Here is a 21,583-nt window from a genome sequence, read left to right on the forward strand (position 1 = left end):
AAAGGTTTCGGTATTTTTAGGTGAACATGTCCACTAACAATACTAAGGCATAAGTAAAACCAATAATCTTAAATGAACGCTTCTGTAAAATGAGGCTCTACTAATTTATACATTAAATTAAAATATAAAAAAAACTCAATTACTTTAAAATTCAGCATAATGTAACACATACCATATGTGTGTGCTGAAACAGATAATTTAAAGCTGTTTTCTGTGTAAATTCCTGGAAATAACCAGAAGAAAATCTTTGCTAGGGGAAGAGGTCATGAACCAGTAGCTGCTGAACCATCAGACAATTTCATTATGGCTCTGCTTCAAAGTTCATAATAAAGGGTCCACAGCTACTCCTAAAATTGTATTATAAAAAGCAAGTAGCTTAGTAATATTTTCAATTACAAGTATGAGAAAAATTTTCAAAGTTCCATAAAATGTTTTGAAGGAAGATAGTAGTCAGTTCATCCAAAAAGTTTAGAAACAATCAGTAAGAATCTGTGGGATGACTCAGAGACAATAGACAGTATCTAACCATGTAAACTTTATATTTGACATTTTTATATTTACTCCTGAACGAAGTAAAATAATACTATATGTAAAGTAAAAATATTTTACATAGGTCTGTCTGATCAACATACAGAAATATAGAACATAAAACTAATATGCACCAATAAGGTGATTTGCTTTCTATTTCACACCTGTGCCAAGACAGTTTCAAAGTGAGTTCATTTTAGCATGACCTCAGATAGTAAAATCTAGCTTGAAAATACACAATGTAACATTCATATTGAAAGAAAGGAAAAAGAAAACACACACAGCAGGAACAGATGTTATTTCCTGTACTAAATCACCACCATAGGGATAAAAATAATTCTAGTAAGTATTTTACAGAATAGTGCATACAATGGACAAGAACACAAAGCCTCAAAATCCTAAATCAACTGTAAATCTAGGCATTATAGACACCAGTAACATAAACAAACGAAAGTCCATTCAGATGGAATGCAGGACGGTTTACTACTATCCTTACTTTAGGCCTAGAAAACCTAAGCAGCCATTAAAGTCTACTTTTATCAGTATGCTCACAGTAGCAAAAACTTCTTGGTGTAGTTATAACCTAGAGCTGAAGCAAACACTTTTGCCAGTGCAGCTTTTATGGGAGAGCTAAAACAAAACTAAACTACACCAGTAGTAGTGTTGCCCAACATCATTAGATAACTAATCTGTTTGCCAACAGAAGACACAATTGAAAAACCAGGTTATTAAAAAGAAAAATGTCATTCCTAACCTAAAAATTGTATCTGAAGAAGACAAATTTCAAACATAAACCTCACTCAAGTAAAAGCTGAAACTAAAGCCAGAGACAAAACTTTTTTATTCATGAATCCTGGAAGAAACACAGTAACAACCCATAAGAAATATGAGTATCCAAATTCTAAACAATCCTTGCATATGGTAAAACAAACAAACAGCTGAAGAATGAAAGGAAGTCCAGCGGGACAGATTTGTTTTCTCACCTAGATTATTGCTGGGAGCAAAACTATGTATCTTTGTACAAACTGTAGGCATGTATTTTATCATGTAGGCATGTATTTTAGTCTAATCTGACAAACTGAAGACAACAATTTAAAACAAGGATTACGACAATTTATAAATGATACACATACTTTCTATATAGGTACAAGTCCATAGTGTAGTCTCATAGTGTCACTGCAAGATGGACATTTGTTTCAATGTAAAATTCAAATTGATTCATAAACTAAATCAAATATATATATATAAACACACAAAAATATTCAATAAACCTTTCCAGACAGATAAGAATAATCAAAATCCATCCTTATTTTCTAGTTGGAGTGTCTGGATTCATAAATTATATTATCTGGATAAGAGGAAACATCAGCCATTAGTCAGCACTGAGGGATAACCATAAATGTAAATAAATAAGAAAGCAATTGCAAAAATGGAAAATATTTTTTTTAGAATGGCTATGGAATCTGGTCAATTTCCCAAAAGAAGCTGGTTTCAATTTTCTGTAAATAATTTTATGAAAATATTATCATTATTAGTGTTGTCTTACAAAAAAAAAAAAAGGTATCTTCATACATTGAAAATCACTAGAAGAGCAAGCTTCAAAATATCTGTCTCAGAGACAACTTCCAGATCGATTATTTATGGGAGTAGAAAGTGGAATCAATGATCCATAGTTTAAAGTAGGATTTAGAGGATTATGTAGCTCTTTTGTGAGGCAGTCAAATAGGAAAACACTAGGTTTTGTCCACAAATTTTTTTTTTATATCAAGTTGTTACACAGAACACTGCATCAAGAAACAAAATATATTTTAAAATATAAAAGAAAAAGAATTTCCTATATTTTTAAAATTCATGATTCCATCAGCATTCTAAGAGTTTTCTTCCTAACATTTTGCCCCTACATTCATTAAGATCTACAAATGGGAAAAAAAAAATACTCAAAACATAAAATAATGTATGCTCTTTTAAACTCACATAAAGTAACAAATTCTGAATCAGAAATCAGAAGTAACTATGCCTATTTTCTTAAATGCACTTTAAAACTTATTTGCAGCATTAGATGCCATAAGAATCCTGTGTGTAAGGCGATAATCATACATCTGTTTTTCCTGGACATCTCATCTTTATTCTCCAGAAGTAATACATGCATTTCATTTGCTGGTTTGCTAGCCTTTTTGTTTTCTAAATGTCCTCTGGAATTGAAAACTAGAGCCTTGATTCTACAGGGAATGTTACTGAGGAAGCCAACTTGGCCAATGACAAGGCAAAGAAAAGTTCACATAAGATATCTGAAAACGCAGGGAGAAGTAATTCCTAAATAGACTAGGATGGCCAATCCTCATTAGTACTCCTGCTTGGCAAAAGGTGAATTCATAACTGTTGCCTGCCATATACTGCACTTCATTTTCAACTACGAAAACATTAATTTTCTGCATGAATCTTTGGTATTACTTATGTCCAAACTTTTAATATTTTCTATTCCTATTTTGTTACCACAGGAAAAGTGGAAAGAGAGAATAACATCAGTACCAGATGTCCGATTTTCTCTGGGCAAGTTTTCTTTCTCTACCCAAAATAGTTTTGGCTATGCAGAAGAAACTGATTCCAGAAAGAATGGGCAGCATCCTAGTCGGGAGAGTCTATTTCGAAGCAGACTTCCTAGTGCTCTGAAGCACCGTACAGATGGTCACTGCAGAGATAACCTCCTCAGCAAGCTCAATAAGTCCAAAGTATCAACTTGCCACAGTCTACACAGTAAATCTGATGTACCCTGGACATGCTCGACTTGTATAGGATCCATATTTCTGCTGGGATATCTGAGGGAAAACAGGAGAACTTTCATGGGGAAGAAGAAGCAGCAGTAAATCTCTGAAAGATAAACCTAGCAAATCTACTATGAAAGTTTGATTCAAACTCACATACATACAAAAAGAAGATAGATTGATTACATTTGCAAGATGTATAAGGAAAGAGTTTCTTACATGTGAAATATAAACCTAAGAGTTTCCTCATTAAAGAATACTCAGGACAAGAATCTAATTCTATCCGAGATCCCTTTCACTTTGAAAAAAACATGATGTTCAGAATTATACATAGTCTAGCAAAATAAATTGTACATAGTACCATAAAGACTAGCTAACGCCTTGTTGAGTTATTGAGTCTAGATTGTAGGATACTATTGCCATTTGTTTCTTCAAGACTCCAAACTTTTAAGAAGAAATCTTATGCTTTCCTCTATACCTAGACAAAGTCTCATTCATGACTGCAGTAGCTCTTCTGGTAACACTTTACCTAGAATGAAGAAATAATTCAAAAGTACTAAGAGAAAACAAACAAGCAGGCAGATATTTCTGGCCTAGAAGAAAGGAAAACCAAATATGAGCAAAGGAATCATTCCATTTCTTCTGTAAGGACAAAGACAGAAGACATGCTGCATTCACTGAGACATGGTAGAAGATAGACCACTCTCAGTTGCCATTTACATACACATACTCCAGTCTTATTTGCCAAATATCCAGACATTAGGATTTCTGTGTGATGAACTGGATTCATCATGCAGGGGTTAAAAAAAAAAAATTCTATAACAGGGAACACTGCTGTTAAGGCTTTTTGTATTTAATACCACTTTTGAAACCAAAAGTGGAGTTCAGAATCTATTAAGCAAGCAAGATTTTTTACTTTCTTCATTTCCATGTTTACAATTGCCTTTTTTTGGTATTCAAGTATTAACTACCTTTAACATATGGAGCAGAAGAAATGATACAAACCGCTACAATAAATTTTCATTATCAAGTGTGACTACAGTAGAAGAACTGCAGATAAAATAGACACAGCTAATGAACAAGTAATATTGTATGCATATTTTTCTCTAACCTGCTCAGTTCTATTGGCAAAGCTATTATCTGTCCCATCAGCTTATATATACACCGGAGGTTTCAAGAAAGCCAGAGTATTCTATAAGGCTTAAGCAGAATTTAGAGTTGAACATCTAAATCCACAATTCTTACTGGTGATAAAGGTTATTGCTAGTGCTACAGAAGGTGAATGAAAATCAAATATCTACTCACAGAAATGAATTTTCTAACACAGACAAGAATAAGATACCAGAATTATAATTAATATATTTCAAAGGAGTAGCAAAACTTTGAAAATATATACACTCTATATGTACATTTGAAACCATTACTTTAAAGAAAAGTCCAATCATGACATTTCTCTAGCAAAGGCAACTGTATTTCAAAGACAGCCAGCTGGAGGACAGATGTACAAAAGTAACTTGACCCAGTAATTAAAAGTACAAGAATCAAAAGTGCTTGTTTTTAAATAAAAGCCACATTCCATAAGCTCTTTGCTTTTATTTTGAAGTGTAGCCCGTATCTTATCAAGTTCTTACAATGATCACAGGTTACACATCGGATTTGGGATCAAACCAAAGCACTCCATGTCCTAACTCCTGCTTTGATTTCAGCAACTAACGAGGGGATCTAGCACTTCTTAGGGTCAAGACTCAAGTGATTACATGTATTTTGCTGTTTATTTCCCCTCCAAACACTAAACTGAATTTAACTCCATACAACTTCAATACTCCCAACACAATAGGCTGATCCCTGTAAAGGCACTTTTCCTTCCTTTCATAGAGAAAATATCCTGTAAACAGCCTACTTCCCACTCTCTAAGTGACTCCTTTTGTTTACAGGAATGAAAGACAACAGAAATCTTGCCATAAAACAGTGAGAGCTAAAAAGTTCTGTTTCATTTCCTACTGTGCAGGTGTTTCATACATGAAATCTACTGTAGTTCTTCATTTCAGAGAGAAAACATGATGCTTCTTTTTGAAATACAGACTGAGAAATAGAAAACAATAAGGTTAAAGAAGTCGCAGCATGCTTTACAGTGAAACAAAACAAAGATATACAATAAACAAGCTATAAACAAGATTGACAATGTATTTTTTCCCACCTTCACTCTCTATAATGAGACACAGAAAAACGAAAGGCACTAAGATTTAGAAAGTGAAATGTAATAAAAGCATGGACTCAAGTAAACAGCAGATATCCCTGATCAGGCATTCACTTTGTATTGCTTTCCAGTTCTCCCAAACTCCACCCTTTGTCTTTCCTTTTGCCCTGTAGTTCCTGCTGCAACACACAGTGTTTTTTCAAGGCCCTAAATGTAAGCTATACAAGGCAGTATCTTTGCTTTAAAACCTGTAAATCTCTGGCTTCAGACACCACAATTCTTGTATATGTTGACTGGTGAACTGGGTTTTCCTTCTAAATCCATAAACTCTTTCTTAATTGTATGCTGCCCAGATAAACGTGTACAAATCAACATGCCAGCCAACTCTTGACTACAGAAAAAAAGTAAATCCTCCCTTACCTGATAAGTTTTTTTTTTTTTAATACAAATGCTGGTTGCAATGTTACAATGTCTACTGAAAACCCAAACTGGAATTCCCCACGTACAGATTTTTCTTGGGCTCTGTATTCTGAACCACTGTACCAAAGCCATGATCACAATGAAAAATATTTTGTGGTGGTCAGGATGCCTAGCACATTGATCTGTACACCTGTCTGTGAGTTTCAAAAATACCAACATCCACCATAGTAAGAATTACATTCATCTCTCTAAGTTCTATAATTCTCTATTGCCCAGTGGCGTGCAGAAAATCAGTTTTAAAAAGTCAAGCAGATGAAGGCACTAATCATGTAGAAGGCTATCCATATCACTCAGTTTAAAAGGGAACTGAGAAATTTATCACTATCACATACTATCACAGCACATATATCACAAATGCTGTCACAATATAAAATTATATAAAGTATAAAAATACTATCACAAAGTTAAATTTGCCTCTGTGGAAGGGGTACCTTATTTGAAGCAGGCTGGCCTAACTTCACCAGCAACAGGTCAGTTTGCAAATATTTCACTACACACCAGCCCCTGTGCATGCAGCAATGCGTTTTCAAACTTTGAGCATCTAGCTGAGTGTAGCACAGGGAACAGCATTCAATTACCAGAGAGCACGCTCCCCAAACACCCGTCTTAAAGCAACAACAAGCCAGCTGGAAGGACTGGGTGGGCCCAAGACAATCTGAGGGTCATCGGATCACCACTGTTTCAATCCAAACACTTTTCAATAGAACATGCAATTACTGGGAGTTTGTTAAAAGCAGCCTTCCATACCAAGCTGAACTGTCATGTTATGCTATCTGCTACCTGGGAAAACAAATTACATCACTGCGGTCTGAATACTTAAAGAAAGATTTGCTAATTAAGGGCAAATAATTACACAGCAGTACTAATTTGAAGAGCAATATCTATTCAGCTTTTGTCTGCTTAAGTCTCAGATTGACTGCTGAGGAGAATTGTTTATGGAACCTGCAGAGCAACCTGTAACTTTGGATGATCCTTTCTCTAAAATGGATAATAAAGAGCACTTATTAAGAAACATATAAGGTGCACGGTGCAATATTCACTATTGGTTCACTCTCCAGTGTAAGTAGCAGTGTTAATAGGTCTATCCTTAAGCCATCATAATTTTCTTATAAACACTCAAATGTAACTATACCTTTATCCTAAAGATGAAAAATGAACTAACCCTGCTCTGACCTGGAAGAGTTCTATCATATTTTGATTATTACCTCAAGTAAAGAATATTCTTCATTATGAAAACAGAAAATGTAAGCAAGACTACCTTCTGAACTTCCTTTTCAGCTGGGAAAGGTTTTGTGCATTATAGCAAAATTTGTCAGAAGTGAACAGAACACCCCACATTGCCCATCATTTCACTAGATGTCTTTTAACCTACAATAAACTGGCAATTAATATGGAATTTAATTATTTTTAATAGAAGGTAATAAACAAAGAGCTAAATCATTATCATTTATACTTTCAACATGCCACTTCACATACTGCCATTCACGTACATAAGGTGAACACCATCTTCATTCCTACTTTTTTATTTTTCTTCTATGAAACAATGTTCAGGTCTAGACTTTTTTTTCTCCCTTTGCAACACCTCATTTTGACCACACAGCAAAAGCATGTAATAATCAAGACCACAAAGAGAGTATGAAACATTATCAATTCTGGCACTACAAAATATCATGCTTAGACCACAAATTACAGGAAATCCAGTAGATAATATAGAGTACATTGTATAGACACTTTCAGATCTATTCTGTCTGCTGCTTTTCTGTTCTCTGCCAGGAGTAGCTCAGCATTTAGTCCTCATATTCTTTTTTTTTTTTTTTACTTTGTACTATGCCAGACTTCATCACAGAAATTAAGAGTTAAACAGCTTAAATGTGAATGGCTCGGTATAACCACGGCAAAGTTGAGTACCACACTCAAATAAAACAGAGGGAATAGAGGATGAACAAAAGCCTAATCAATTTAAGTTTTGAAGTGGCTGCAAGAGACTTCTACAAGTCATGCAGTCCAACCTTGTGCTCAGAGCAGGACTGTCATCAACACTAGAAAAGGTCAGGCATGTCTATCTCGCCGAGTCTTCAAGATCTCCAAAGATGGAAAATTCAAGAGCTTCTCCAGACAGCCTGTTCCAGGGCTGTATTGGCTTCTCCAGTAGTGTTCTTCCTCATGTCTAATCTGAACATACCATATCACAGTTTGTGGCCAGTCTGGTGACACTGAGAAAAATTCAGCTCCACCGTTTTTTAACTACCCTCCAAGCAGCTACGGAATGCTCTTGGGTTACCCAACAGCTGCTTCTTTGTCAGCGTCAACAAGCCTAGCTCTGTCAACCTTTCCTTGCAGATCATTTGCTCTAAGCAGTGGGCCTTCTACCCATCTTATTGGTGCTCCCCAGTTTCTTAACATCCCTCTTGAACTGTGGGGAACAAAACTGGATATTTAACATAAATCAAGATCTTCAACGTACCATCCAGCTCTCCTACTGAAATATCTGAAATTTAAAGAAACTAGTTTGCTGCATTTAGAACTGAATTTGATCATTTCTTTTACATAATTATAACCTCACAGTGCTTTTCATACACACTGAACTTACGCATTTATTTGAAAATTTGATTCAAAATTCTGTACAGTCCTCTTTCAACCTTAACTCTGAAACAACACTGAAAAGGTTGACAATGTTCAGAATTGCATTTGAATGTCTTCCATTTCCCTTCGAATAGCAGAGACAAAAAATAGTATAATTGGTCATCAAATTCATTCCAAGAATACGAATCTCATAATTCACTGCCATTTCTTTTTTAGTCAACACTCAATTACATGGTGTAATAGTGGAGTGGAATAAGCCAGATTAAACACACACACACAATGCAAAACAGCGAAGCATATATAAGGTAAATACACAAGAGAAAATAAAGAATTAATGGTGATACTTTTGAGGAGTACAGAGATCCGAGCTATCATCTGAGTTGATAAATACATTATAACATACTGTAACAAGAACACTATTCCTCTTTCAGGTCCAGAGGGACTAACTTGGAAGCAGCCCAAAAACTCGCAGCATCCCAAATACCATTAATCCATATCCATAGATCAACAGGATTGGGTGACAGACTTTGGGTACATGTTGATTCTAGTTTCTCTGAAGTCAAAGAAAGTTTGTCATAGACAAAAATCACTATGATTTCACTCATTAAGGGAACTGGGGAAACTAATACCTTTTATGAAGGCTCTAACTGAAGCCCATGAAAGTGTAAATTTTATATAACAATTTTGATTTGAATAAACACATTTTGGAGGTTAGAATGAGGTAATAGATCTTCACATACTTTACAAAATTATAAATGGATTCTTCTTCAATTACTGTGACTAAGGAAGCATTTTTACTGCATTTTGGATTCTCATTGCAAGTAAAGCCCAATATTTATATATTTACACTGCAGTCTATGGTATATTCTGTTTGCCTGACCAAAGACAAAAAAAAGAAGAAAAATCTGCTCACCACTCTTTCATTCATCCACTGCTTCTGTCTGTTACTAAATAAATAATTGATATTACCTGTTGGGGGCCAGGGGAAGTTGTTGGTTTAGGTTGGGGTTTTTTTTTTGTTTGTTTTTTGTTCTTATCCACCCCCATCTCCCTGACAATGCTGCAGAGAAGGCTCATTCACAAGCATATTTAATACAGGTAATTGAAATTTCCCCCTCTACTGCTACTTCCCAGCCTTTTGTTCTTTACTGAACCGCAAGACAGAAGAATAGTCAGTGAAGAAACTTAAATCTAAAACTTGGTTTCTGGTCAGGATTGCCTCATTTTGATTCCTTTGTCATTTATGTCTGACAGATACATTTCTCCTATTAAAAAAAACCTCAGAATTCTGATTGTACAAAATTTCCAGTTTAAATCCTTAAGACCATTGTTCTTGTAGATGAAGCTTCAGTAACTTACTTCCAACATGGCATAGTTTGTGTGGTTCTGAATGAAGAATGCACAGTCTGTATTTCAGACATGCCTAAATATGCCAGGCTGCCAATCAAACTAGAAGCATCCCAGAGGCACTACTGCACAAGAAGAGAGATGAGGAAAGACATGGATGGTAGCCTGCCTCCTGTAAAACAAAAATTTACTAACAATAAGGTCTGTTTTCTGTACAAGAAAGAGGTGAGAGCAGTATTTGTCATGGGCTTTTATAGACTTTATTGTCTGGGGAAAAGAAAACAAATATAATACATCTAAATTACTGAATAATTAACAGGACAACAGTTTCACTTCACCATGTGCCTTATACAGTAATCTTCTTTCCATCTTCAGTAAGATAGTACCTGGGTTTGTGTATATAAAGAGGCCATCTGCTGCTGAACTTTTATAAATGTCCTTAACTGTGGAGCAGTTACAGCTATTTAGTATTTGTGAAACAAGAATAATAGCCACTTGTAAGATGGAGAAAAAAAAAGTTGGCCAAGAGACAAATCCACTCCCCATATTTTCACACACAACTTAGAAATCAGCATGCATCACAGAAATAAAAACAGTGCTAAAAAAGGCATTTACAACCTCAGTTTATAACTCCACCAGTTAAAAATGAAGATTTCAACATGATTCAGATATGACCTAAGATACTTCTAAATAAAACAACAGTAAGTAGGTTTTTAACGTATTTATTTAAGAGCTTCAAAATAAGCATAAATATAAAGCATAAATCAGGAGACTGCATTAGGATAATACAGTTAAATTTATTCAAACAAGTTTTCTGTGAACCAAAATGCAAATGACTACAGAAAGAGAACAACTCAGAAACATTAGACACTGAGAGAGTAAGTCATGAGTTGTACTTTTTTTTCCCCAAACATTAGTTATAACAGCTCTCTTTTAAGGTTCATGCTCCTAGTCCATGCACAGAAGAGACTGCAAATTAAAGTAATGAGTGCTGCTTGTACCTTAATTCTGACTTAAAAGGACATCAAGTTTCTTGCCACCTTTTGTACCTAAACATTTTATAGCTAATATTATTTGAGAAAGACAGCAAGGGTCTGCACCTTCATGCATTCTGCTAGCTAGCATAGGCTGAGCAGAGCTCAATAGCTTTGACACCATGCAATGCTGCATCTTCTGCCTTAAAGTAAGTCTGCCTCACTCATTCAGTATCTTGATCTTCAGCGTAGCCTTTTGGTCGTGTTAAAAGCATTTAGTACCTAAGAGAGATTTAACCCAAGCTGAAACAAACTTTCAAGGTTGACAAAGTTCTAGAAACACATTCTTTATCTCAACTGCTGAATCAAAACTAACTCAAGACAAATACTTCTATAATAAAGCTTCAGTTGCTACTAGGAAGAAGGCTGGAGTAAAATACTAACTGATTTACAAGGCATTTTGAAACTGTGTGAGCCACCATACAGTTTCATCTCAACAATGCACTTCAACAATTTACACCCATTAAGGATGCTACCTACATTATATTCCATTCTAAAAACTGCAATAGGATGAAAGAATAATGAAAACCAGCAGTCAAGTAGTATAGCGTTTCCACCATGAATAGATACCTAGCAATTCAAAAAAACCACACGCACTAAATCATAAACATCACAGACCAAGGACAAACTGTCTCTTTCTGCTGACATAAAGCCAAGATCACCAAAATAAAAAAATTTGGTTCTCTATTTCAGATCTGAGAGTGTTTTGCTTCTTTTCCACATGTGGAACGTACAATGAAACAGTCACAGTTATGTTTTATTTCTCTTTCTACATTTCAGATGTGTGCACAGGCATGTACACATACACACCCCATTCATTCACCCCTCTCATCTGGCAAAGATTTCCCTGCTCCCCAACCCAACAGCATTACCATTTTATTTTATTTCTTTTTAGTAGAAGGTTCCACCCAACACATTCCTACCACTTACCTAGAATGTTGAGACTGGCTTAACAAGAAAACAGCATATCAAGTCTGAGCAGTACTGAAAAAAAGCTTGAGACAACAGTACAATTGCAATATACACACCTTGCAGCTATCACAAGTATCCTGAATACCACCCAGGCCTTCCTTCCCCTTCCCACAAAGGGATTAGTATTTCTTGTTTCAGTCTTGATTATCAGCTATAGGATTTTTAAGCAGCTCATACTTTTAAGAACTAAATAGGTACACAGCTGCTTTTTGCTAAAAACATAAGTATTTTCAAGTTAAGGTGTATAGACAAAAAGAAAAAAAATAACATAAGAGACCATATAACATATTTTTTTAGTATGAAGAGAGCAGAATGTGTGTTCGACAGTTTTTTTTATCGCCCACTACAGGAGAAAAATAGTATCTAGTGTTGATTGTTGGAACAAAGATACTTTAAAAACTGTCAATAAACTTACAAAACAGAAAAAAGTCAGGATTCTAGAACATGGCACTGATGGGACAAATGGTCGATAACCTTGCAGGTATCAGACTTGGCTTTAGATAAAAATCAGACTAGGATAGCAGGAGTAAGCCCAGGCACAGGCTGCATCTCTTTTGTACTGAAAGCGACAGCTGAAAAGGGTCTGTATCAGCTAAGCAGAGCAGTGACAGTTCTGTACAAAGAGAGGCTCACTTTGCAAGTTCATAATTTTTCTCAAATATCACTCAATTGCAAAAGTCAGCATTAAGTTTCAGACATCTTTTTGTGTTCTGTTAAGGCTATAAAGTTAGGCCATTCAGCCTAGTTACTTGTGAACTCCTACACAAATAGGTTATCATTTTGTCAAACTGCTCCCAATATAATAATGGAAAAGTAGTCTTGAAAAAAAAAAACAAAAACCCACAGACATGCAAAGCAAGCTTGAGGTTTGCTTAGTATAGAGTCCAAATTCTCAGATATTCAATGATCATAAAATATAGATCTGCACTCCCATCTGTATTGGTCAAACAGCCAGGAAAGAGCTGAAGGGGATTCTTTTGATATAAGAAAAAAACTTATCTAAATTAATCTGATACAGTGCTTAATATCTAACAATGAAACTTGAAGTGGACTAGTTTGTTTTTTGTTTTTTTTTTTTTTCAGATGAACAATTCTTTTAATCTAACAGAAAAATTGAGAGCATTTTGTAAATACGGAGGGTATTCTTAAATATTCTCATATTCCACATGTGTTTCTATTCACTTGGTCTTCTCACTCTTCCTTCATTTAAGAGCATCTTGAAGGCAATAAATACCCACATTTTATATAAGGTATATAAATGTGGAGAGCTAAACAAATGAGGACCTATTCTACAGCCCATTAATTTGTGGAGAGAAACTGCTGTTAATATATTAACTTCCCAGGTAACATAACCTTACAGCTTGTTGCCTCTTAAGCATGAGTATTATCAACTCTTCTAGCAAGATAATGGCATCTTTATTAACTTACCTTCTCTATGTGCTAGTAGTTTGTAAGTTTTACAAATTGCTCATCTTTGATTATAAAAATATTATTAAAACATATCAGTGACTATGGTAGTGACATAGGAGAGAGGAAAAAAGGAAAGTAAAGGAACGAGGAATCTCTGTCAAGGATACCAGGATTATTATTAAACTTATGAGTAACTTCCAGAGTATACATACTAACTGTACGTACCAGGCAAGATATTAAAACAAGAAAAAAAGAAAAAAAAAAAAAAAAACACCCCACTGATCCCACAGGACACAAAACCCCTCAGTCAAATTATTCAAAATATTGATGACATACAGAGCTCAGGAGGCTTTCATCACCATCATACCTGAACATCAGACTGTTTATTTACTTTAATATTTCATCCATGTGATAAAGGGTGCTATTCCTGTAGGTATCAAATAGAAAAAGAAAAAAAAAAAGCGCCAAGACTTATATCCTGAAAAGTGCTTAGTCATTTAAAAACCATTGAATAAATAAACAAAAAACCCACCATCATTGTGAACCATATATAGACTTTCAGATCTCTGGAACCCCTTGTAACGTTTTTATTTCCTCTAACTGATGAAACAGAAAAATCATTTAAAGTCTAACTAGCTTGAAAGGACTCCATAAATTTAGAAAAAAACATACCACCATCTACTATATTGACTGGACATGCTATCACAGCAAAAGCTCCTCGTTCTACTCTGAGATCTCTTACATTACCTACTGCTCAATTCCCATAAAACACATAGCTGGAAAAGGAATTTCACTAATTTGCCAATGCTCATGGGGCATGCCCTCTTGGCAGCAGTACCTGTGAAACCCCCCAGGCAGGAAGCAGACGTGAGCACACGCTGCCCAGCCAGAAGGTACACGGGAGCTTGACGGTCAGCTGTCTTTCACCCGCAGGTACCCACGGCCTCCAGCCTCTGGAGGGGCCAACAACACCCCGTGCCCCTCTGGGCACCAGGAAACACCCAGAGCTTAAGTGACTTACGCTGTTGTACCACAGGCCTATGCTTTTTAAACAAAATAGCGATTTTTTTGTTCCACAAGTGGGTAACGGCAAGTCAGTAGAGAGGTGTGGGAGACAGAATAGACCGCAAGTGAAGGGCATGAAAAGTTTTACTGTAGAATGAAAGACTGTGTGGGAGGAGGAAAGTTTTAGAGTAGAAATTATGTTATTACAGTTTAAAAAAAAAAACTGCATTCTAAACATGTATTTTTAAATTTATTGCCAAAAAGGTTGAAGACCATAAACGTTTTATTAGAAGCTCAGGTTTTAGGTTTCATAATATCTCATAACTGCTAGGCTTTACTGTGGTCAGCTCAACTATGAGAATTTTTATATTATTGCTATAAATCAGCCAGACTACTGGCAATTAGTTGCCATTTTTTTGAAATCTAGTTTAAGTGAACAAAAAACAACAGCAAAAAAACAGTAAAGAGATAGAAAAATACAAAGCAAATATAGGAAGCTGTATGTTTATTTTGGTGTATGTAACCAAAACACTGGTATTTGATCAGATCCGTGAGTTAAACTATTACAGCAAGGAAAAGCTATAAAAATTAAACACTGAAAAATGTAACAATTACAAGATAGTAATCTGTGATCTTTCCATTAAGAATTTAAAGGACAGCCATACTGCCTTCAGGAGGAGAAAAGGGAGGATGAATGGGGGACAGCCCAAGGGATACATGTTTCTTCCACCTCAAGCTGAACCTTAAAAAAAAAAAAAGAGCAAAGTAGGTGCCGCTGATATAATGCTTTTAAATCTCCAGTACAACAGTTATCACATTTCCATTCTAATGTGGGGGTTTTGATGGGTTTTGTTTGTTTTGCTTAAGTACCCTTCCCGTTGAGTAACTATACCTCAGATAACTCAATTTTAGTAAGCCATCCAAAATGAAGACGCAATACTTTTTATAATTCTGTTCAAGAAAAAAAAAAAAAAAATTGACTTCCTGAATACCTAGAAATTACTGTGCAAACTCTGTTTCCTTTTGTTATTTGCTTTCTTCTCACGTATTCATCTTAAATTTTTGCAAAGCGTGTCACCTTCATCCATGTTGTTCTTAACTTCCATTTCTCAATTACTCAGTCACACTGTATAGCATTCAGAATTAGAAATGTAGTTTATGCTAAGGTCAACATTTTATTTGTGTTAGTTTCATTACAAAATAATATAATTGACATTCTCTGAAACTACTCCATCATGCAAACAAAATATAGGTAAGTGGGAAGATCGGGAAGTTAATTTCAAAAAGCTTAGTCCTGCTCTGAAAATAAAATGCCAGCAAGCAGACTTTTTAAACTCACTAATGAATGGAAATCATGAGTAGCTGACTTAAGAATCAGAGTCAGAAGCCTTAGAAGAAAAATAAAACTCAATGCTCCCTGTAAGATAATTTTCAGCATAATTTACAGTTTTCCAGATGTCTATAGAAGTGTTTGGTTTTGTTTTGGTTTTTGTTTGGTTGTTTTTTGAGGTTTTTGGTTTTTGTTGTTTTTTTTTTGTTGTTTTTTTGTTTTTGTTTTTTTTTTTTTTTTTTTTTACTTATTTGGAATTACTTAGTTCCAATGGTTTTACAAAACGCATATACTTACAAAAATCTGCAACTCTGCTCTATCTCATTTGTGAGCTGACCAGCTGCAGAACTTGGTTTGACATCATGTTCCAAGGACTGCTTTGTCCTGTATATTCCATTAGCAATTGTACCAGCCTTGATAAAAATCAAAATATTAGTTAGACCACATGGAACAACACAGTTTATAGGAAGGAAGCTCACAGTTCACAACTATGAAAATTCTAGGTAGACTGTTTAAATTTTCAGGTGAAACACTCTTTGGGACTAAACCTAGCACCCTTCAAGAACTAGACGGATTAAGTGGAAACCCATAGTTTACCTTCTGGCTTTCCAGTTTGACAGCATCACTTTATACCCTTTACCAAGTAGCAGTTACTGTGTTCCATATTCCAATGTATATTCACATGTGGGAAAGCAGATCATTGCAAAGTGAGCAAGTACTTACAGAGTGTTCAAGCTTTTTTTTTTTATTATTATTTTTTAGGTAAAGGTTTGAGAGTACACATCAGGTAGAAACAGACAGTTACTGATTCTGGTATCAGCAGCTAGGATTAGGTTCAGTAAAGGTGAGGCAAAATTACTAGTTTGCAAAACACAGAATCAGAAATCAGGATTCATTATTACCGTTTGAAGGTTCAGTGTCAGATTATGTCAATATACTGAGACCTAAACAATACTGGAAGCTACTCTGCATGTGAAAACCTCATTCTTGCACTAACCAAGGCCACACATTAGGACACCATTTGGCACTTAAGGTACTATTCTGCATCAAAATCGTAATACAAGGGCATTAATTTGGAACATATCTGTATTCATGTCAAAGCTGGAAGAGTGTTTTAAATAAACAATGACTGGTAAAATCAAATCGTTTCAAAGACATAATTCCATGCTGATTTTGGAACCTGCTTTTCATGGATTACTTTCTACAACTATTGCTGTGGTGAGGCAGCCTTCCATACTGCTACCACTGTATTTTAAATTACTATACTGTCCCTGCTTGGTACATAAGCCATACTATTTAGGAACTCAGAAAGACCTATTGCTTCAGCTGGGTTCCCACAAGCATCAAGGAAAGACTGCCTCAGGAGCTGCAGCTCTACACAGTAGAAAGGTTCCCTGGATCATAATTTTTATAGCAAAAAAAATCCTGTTGGTACAACCTGGAATTAAGAAAGTATCTGTACAGGACCATACTGAAAACAGAAGTAGTAAAGAGACAATACTCTCCTGAAGAAGATAAAAAAATTAAAGCAGTTTATTAGATGAAGCCTAAGATCAATCTTGGAATCAGTCTCACCTCATACTTTCAGTAATGACTTTGACACAAAGTGGAAGTTACTAATGAAATCTGAATACAAAACCAAGTTGAGAAATACTGGCACTGCAAAGGAAAGTAAAAAAAACATATATACAGACATAACTAAGAACAAAGTAAGTAACAATTTCATTCCACCTTTATTTTACTCTTGTAATCACTCCCTCAAGAACTACAGGATAGAATTTTGATCACTCTGGTAGCTGATCAGCAGAAAACACCAGAAAGAGAATAACCATGACATCATACTCAACACGAAGACACAACTGCACAATATTTCCAGCAGAGACAAAGCTTTAATGCCATTTTATTTACCACAGACAAGACTGTGTAGAATGCTGCTTAAATTCTTATTAGCCATAAGAAAAACATGAACAGAACAAGCATAGAGAAGGGCATTCTGTTCCCCAGCCACCGTACTGTACAAGAGAAAGCTAAGTAATTGTCTTGTTTAAAGACTGGCTAAAGTTTGGCTAGATTAACCTCCAAAAAATGAAGTCTGACAGAGCAAGCTGTCTGTAAGTATCAGGAAGAAAAAGTATTTAAGTTAAACAAGCATATTGGTAAAATCAAACAAATGAACTCCACAGGTTCATACAGGTTAGAAGAAAATTCTAGTCCTCTGTAAAGTGAGTCCCTAAACAGACTTCCACTACAAGTATGAGATGGGAGAAAACAAAACAAAACCAAAACAGCAACCCATCAGTAAATCAAAATTGAATGCAACTGATTTATGGAAGAGATCGGTGATGTAGTTGTTTTCTATAGCAAGTGGATTAGAAAATTCAAGTCCTCTCACTCTTAGCAAAAAAATCTTCCGAAGCCAAGTCATAACCCTCTCTGCCAACTGACAAGCACTATCTATCAGGGTTATTTCAACTTTATGGAATTTTACCCTAAAGGAAATTCTTTCATTTGCCTTTCCTGTTTGTTATGCTTAACTCAGAATGCATTTACAACCTCTTTCATACCGAAGCCGAATGTTATACAAAACCCTGAATTTTTAAACACTTAATAAAATGGATTACCAAAACCAAAACAGGGATCTGAAGGTCTGGTTCATCCTTCGGTAAACACAGAAATACTTAAAAGCATAATTACTGTGAAGTTGGATGAGCAAGAACAAGAATCATCTCAATCTTCTGAGGTTCCGCTGGCTCTTGTTTATAGTTAATGAAGCTAAGAGGTTGACTGAACACAAAAAGGTACAAACAGCAGCTGTTTTCAGAACTCATCCACTTTAACTTGGATTTTTAAATACTTTGACAAATTACAACATTTTTTTTTTCCAGCCACATGGATAGCATTAGCATAGATTAGCAAAAGTTTCACAATACTAAAATTAGTAGTCAGAGCAAAAGAACTAGATACAAATGTAGGTTTGACTGGCTGAGATCCAATTTCAAACTCGTATGTCCTGCTCTTTAAGAGTAAAATAATCTTTTGGAAGAGATCCAATGGAATCGCTCAATAGAATTTCACACATTCAAATTCTAATATTGCTACTCATGTTTTAGAATTCAGTGACAAGGTGAGCAAAGCATATCTGAAGTCAAATCTGAAAGGATGCTATTTTCTTTAAGTGCTTATTCTTTTGTTAAGTACTATAGTTATAAAATATTAAAGTGCCAATAACTTATTTGAGAATTCTTGTCAACTGGTTTAAACAAAGGAGATATGAGTACATAATAGTCTTGTAAAAAGATCTTCCCAACATCATAATAGAGAAATAGTCTGTACAAATACTCCGTAGTATAATAAAGTAGAATCTCAGTACACAGGAATATCAACTAAAATTCTCAATTATCAGATGAACTATCATTCAAAAAGTTGTAATATTTCACAGAGTAATTCACCCTGGAAGGCACCACAGAACATCATCTAGCCCAGCCTCCTGCTCAAAGCACTCAATTTGGACCAATTTGCTTAGGGCTTTTGCCAGTCTGGTCTAAAAACTGGCAAAGATGTAGATTTCAAACCTGCCTGCACTACCTGTTCCAATTCCTCGGTGTCGTCAGGGTGATTTTTGTTTCCTAGTGCCAAATCAGAACCTCACCTGTTTTAGACTACGACCACTGTCTCTTTTTCCTCCTGCCATGCATCTCTCTAAAGGGCCTGGCTCTGCCTTCTTAACAACTTCTCAGGTATCACCTTATGAGGCAGCTATTAAGTGTCCTCTGAGCTTTCTGTTGTCCAGGCTATGCAAAGCCAGCTCTCAGCCTCTCCTAATGTGCTCCAAGTCCCTCGTTCTGCTGGCTCTCCACCAAATTAGCTTCAGTTTATTCAATGTATTTGGGGAACCAAAACTGGATGGGGTATATCCAATGTGGTGGTCAGTTGCTGAATACTGGCAGTCCACTGGCTATGCTCCTGTTCATAAAGCCTAGTATTTTCATAAAGCTAGCATTTTTCACTGTCAGAGTGAAGACTGACACGCTGACTCATGTCTGCCAGAACGCGCAGGTCCCCTTTGGCAGAGCTGCTTCCCAAGCAGTCAGTCCCCACCCTGTAATGCTGCAAGGCGTAAGAATGGGCATTTATCCCTGTTGAATGTCACCAGGTTCATTATGGTCCATTCCACCAGCATCTCTGAACTGCAGAGCACTGTCCTCGAATGTGTCAGCTACTCCCCTAATATGACGTCACATGCAAATTTGATGAAGATACACTTCATCTCCTCCTCCAGGTCACTGATCAAGGTACTAAACAAGATCGGTCCCAGTACACCACTCCCCTTGTAACTAGTCTCCAGCTAGAATACGAACCATTAACTGCTACGTTTCAAGCCTGACAATCAAACCCATCCTCCCATGCAAACCATAACATTACAACTTAGTTATACAGATGCTGTGAAAACCATGCTAAAAGCCTGGATAAACTCAACGTAGATGATGGGCAAACTGCCATAAACAAAATTAAATCTAATCTGGTGGCATTTACAGTTTCAGCAATACACAGAAAGGTCCCAGGGACTATCAATAAGCATATAAAAGATACTCAGGAACTTCACACAAGGCCATTTTAATTACTGTTTAGGGGAAAAAAAAGAAAAAAAAAAAAAAAAACACCACACAACAAACAATTGCACTACATATCTTCCTATTATGGAAGAAAATGTAGGACTAAAGAAAAATATGTTTATGCATATAACAAAGGTTTTCAGTTTCAGAATCTTTAAATACAGTCCATGAAAATAAAAATCAATTTCAACCACCCAACCAAAGTCATTATCCCCTTTACACGTGAATGATGAAATGGGAAAGACTTCATACTGTAACAAACAAGGCAATACAAAGAACTACTTTAACTTGCATTTAACTTATTTATCAATGTAATTGATGAGTATTTCATATACAGCTGCAACAGATACATTGACCTCTACTTAAGGGATTTCTAGTGGAGCAGATTTTCACACAGTGACCCATAGGAGACTAGAGTCTGTTAAACACTTGCTGAGAGTCCATGAGGAATGGTTTGTCCAGTGGAGTTGTTTTTTCAACCCTATAATCTGTTGTTAAATCACAGACAGGACTATCTAACATATTTTAGATGTCTCTTATTATTACTTTTCCCTATAGTAATTCCTGTAACTGCCACAAAGAATTCATACAATTGTACCGAGAGATGTGGTTGAGACAGGTGTTACAGAAAAAAAGTGGTTCATCAGAATCTCAAACTTGCAACTTCAAACACCTCCAGCATACCGAATGTTGTAAAATGAGTGAACAGGAACATTGACGCTGCTGAGTACAGTCTACATAAAAAGAAAAACATTACCATTAAGCATCTATTCTCCCAGGAGAAATTATTATTACTATGCATATATGTAAATATTCTATGTTAATGCTCAGCTACAGTATTTTCATAGGCACAAAGCAAGGCAGATATACAATTAACTATTTGTGAACACAAAGACACAGTTTGTATGCCCATTACCAGGCACAAAGGTACACTCTATACATTGATAGTCCTAACAATCTTACACATTTAACAATACTTTTAAAATGCAGCAGTAAAATTCAAAGTAAAACCAAACCACTTTACAAAATGCAGTATTCACTTGCTGCAGATCAGTACGATGGAAAGAATGGTCAGCTATTTTTAAGAGTTATTTTCTAAGGAAACAAGCCTTATGCAATCACCCAGTGCAATACCTCCCTCCATCTCAAGATTTTTTTTTGAGCCTGTTGTTTGACTCAGCAAAATTTGATAAAAAACAAAGTTTACAGGGAAATTATGCTCACAGAAACTTCACTTAAAGATACACAACCACAGAGAAAAAGCACAAAGCATCCCAAGTGTGAGAGAAGCACTGACATTAGCAAAATTATCAAATCTGACA

General features: G+C 35.6%; 1 protein-coding gene across 11 annotated transcripts in view; it reads right to left on the bottom strand.

The window, feature by feature from the left end:
- Positions 1 to 21,583, bottom strand: part of SIPA1L2 (signal induced proliferation associated 1 like 2) — a 280,300-nt gene that overhangs the window by 115,815 nt on the left and 142,902 nt on the right. The window lies entirely within an intron of this gene.

This window comes from Tyto alba, unplaced genomic scaffold, assembly GCF_018691265.1.
Source record: "Tyto alba isolate M040663 unplaced genomic scaffold, T.alba_DEE_v4.0 Super-Scaffold_22, whole genome shotgun sequence".
NCBI lineage: Eukaryota > Metazoa > Chordata > Aves > Strigiformes > Tytonidae > Tyto > Tyto alba.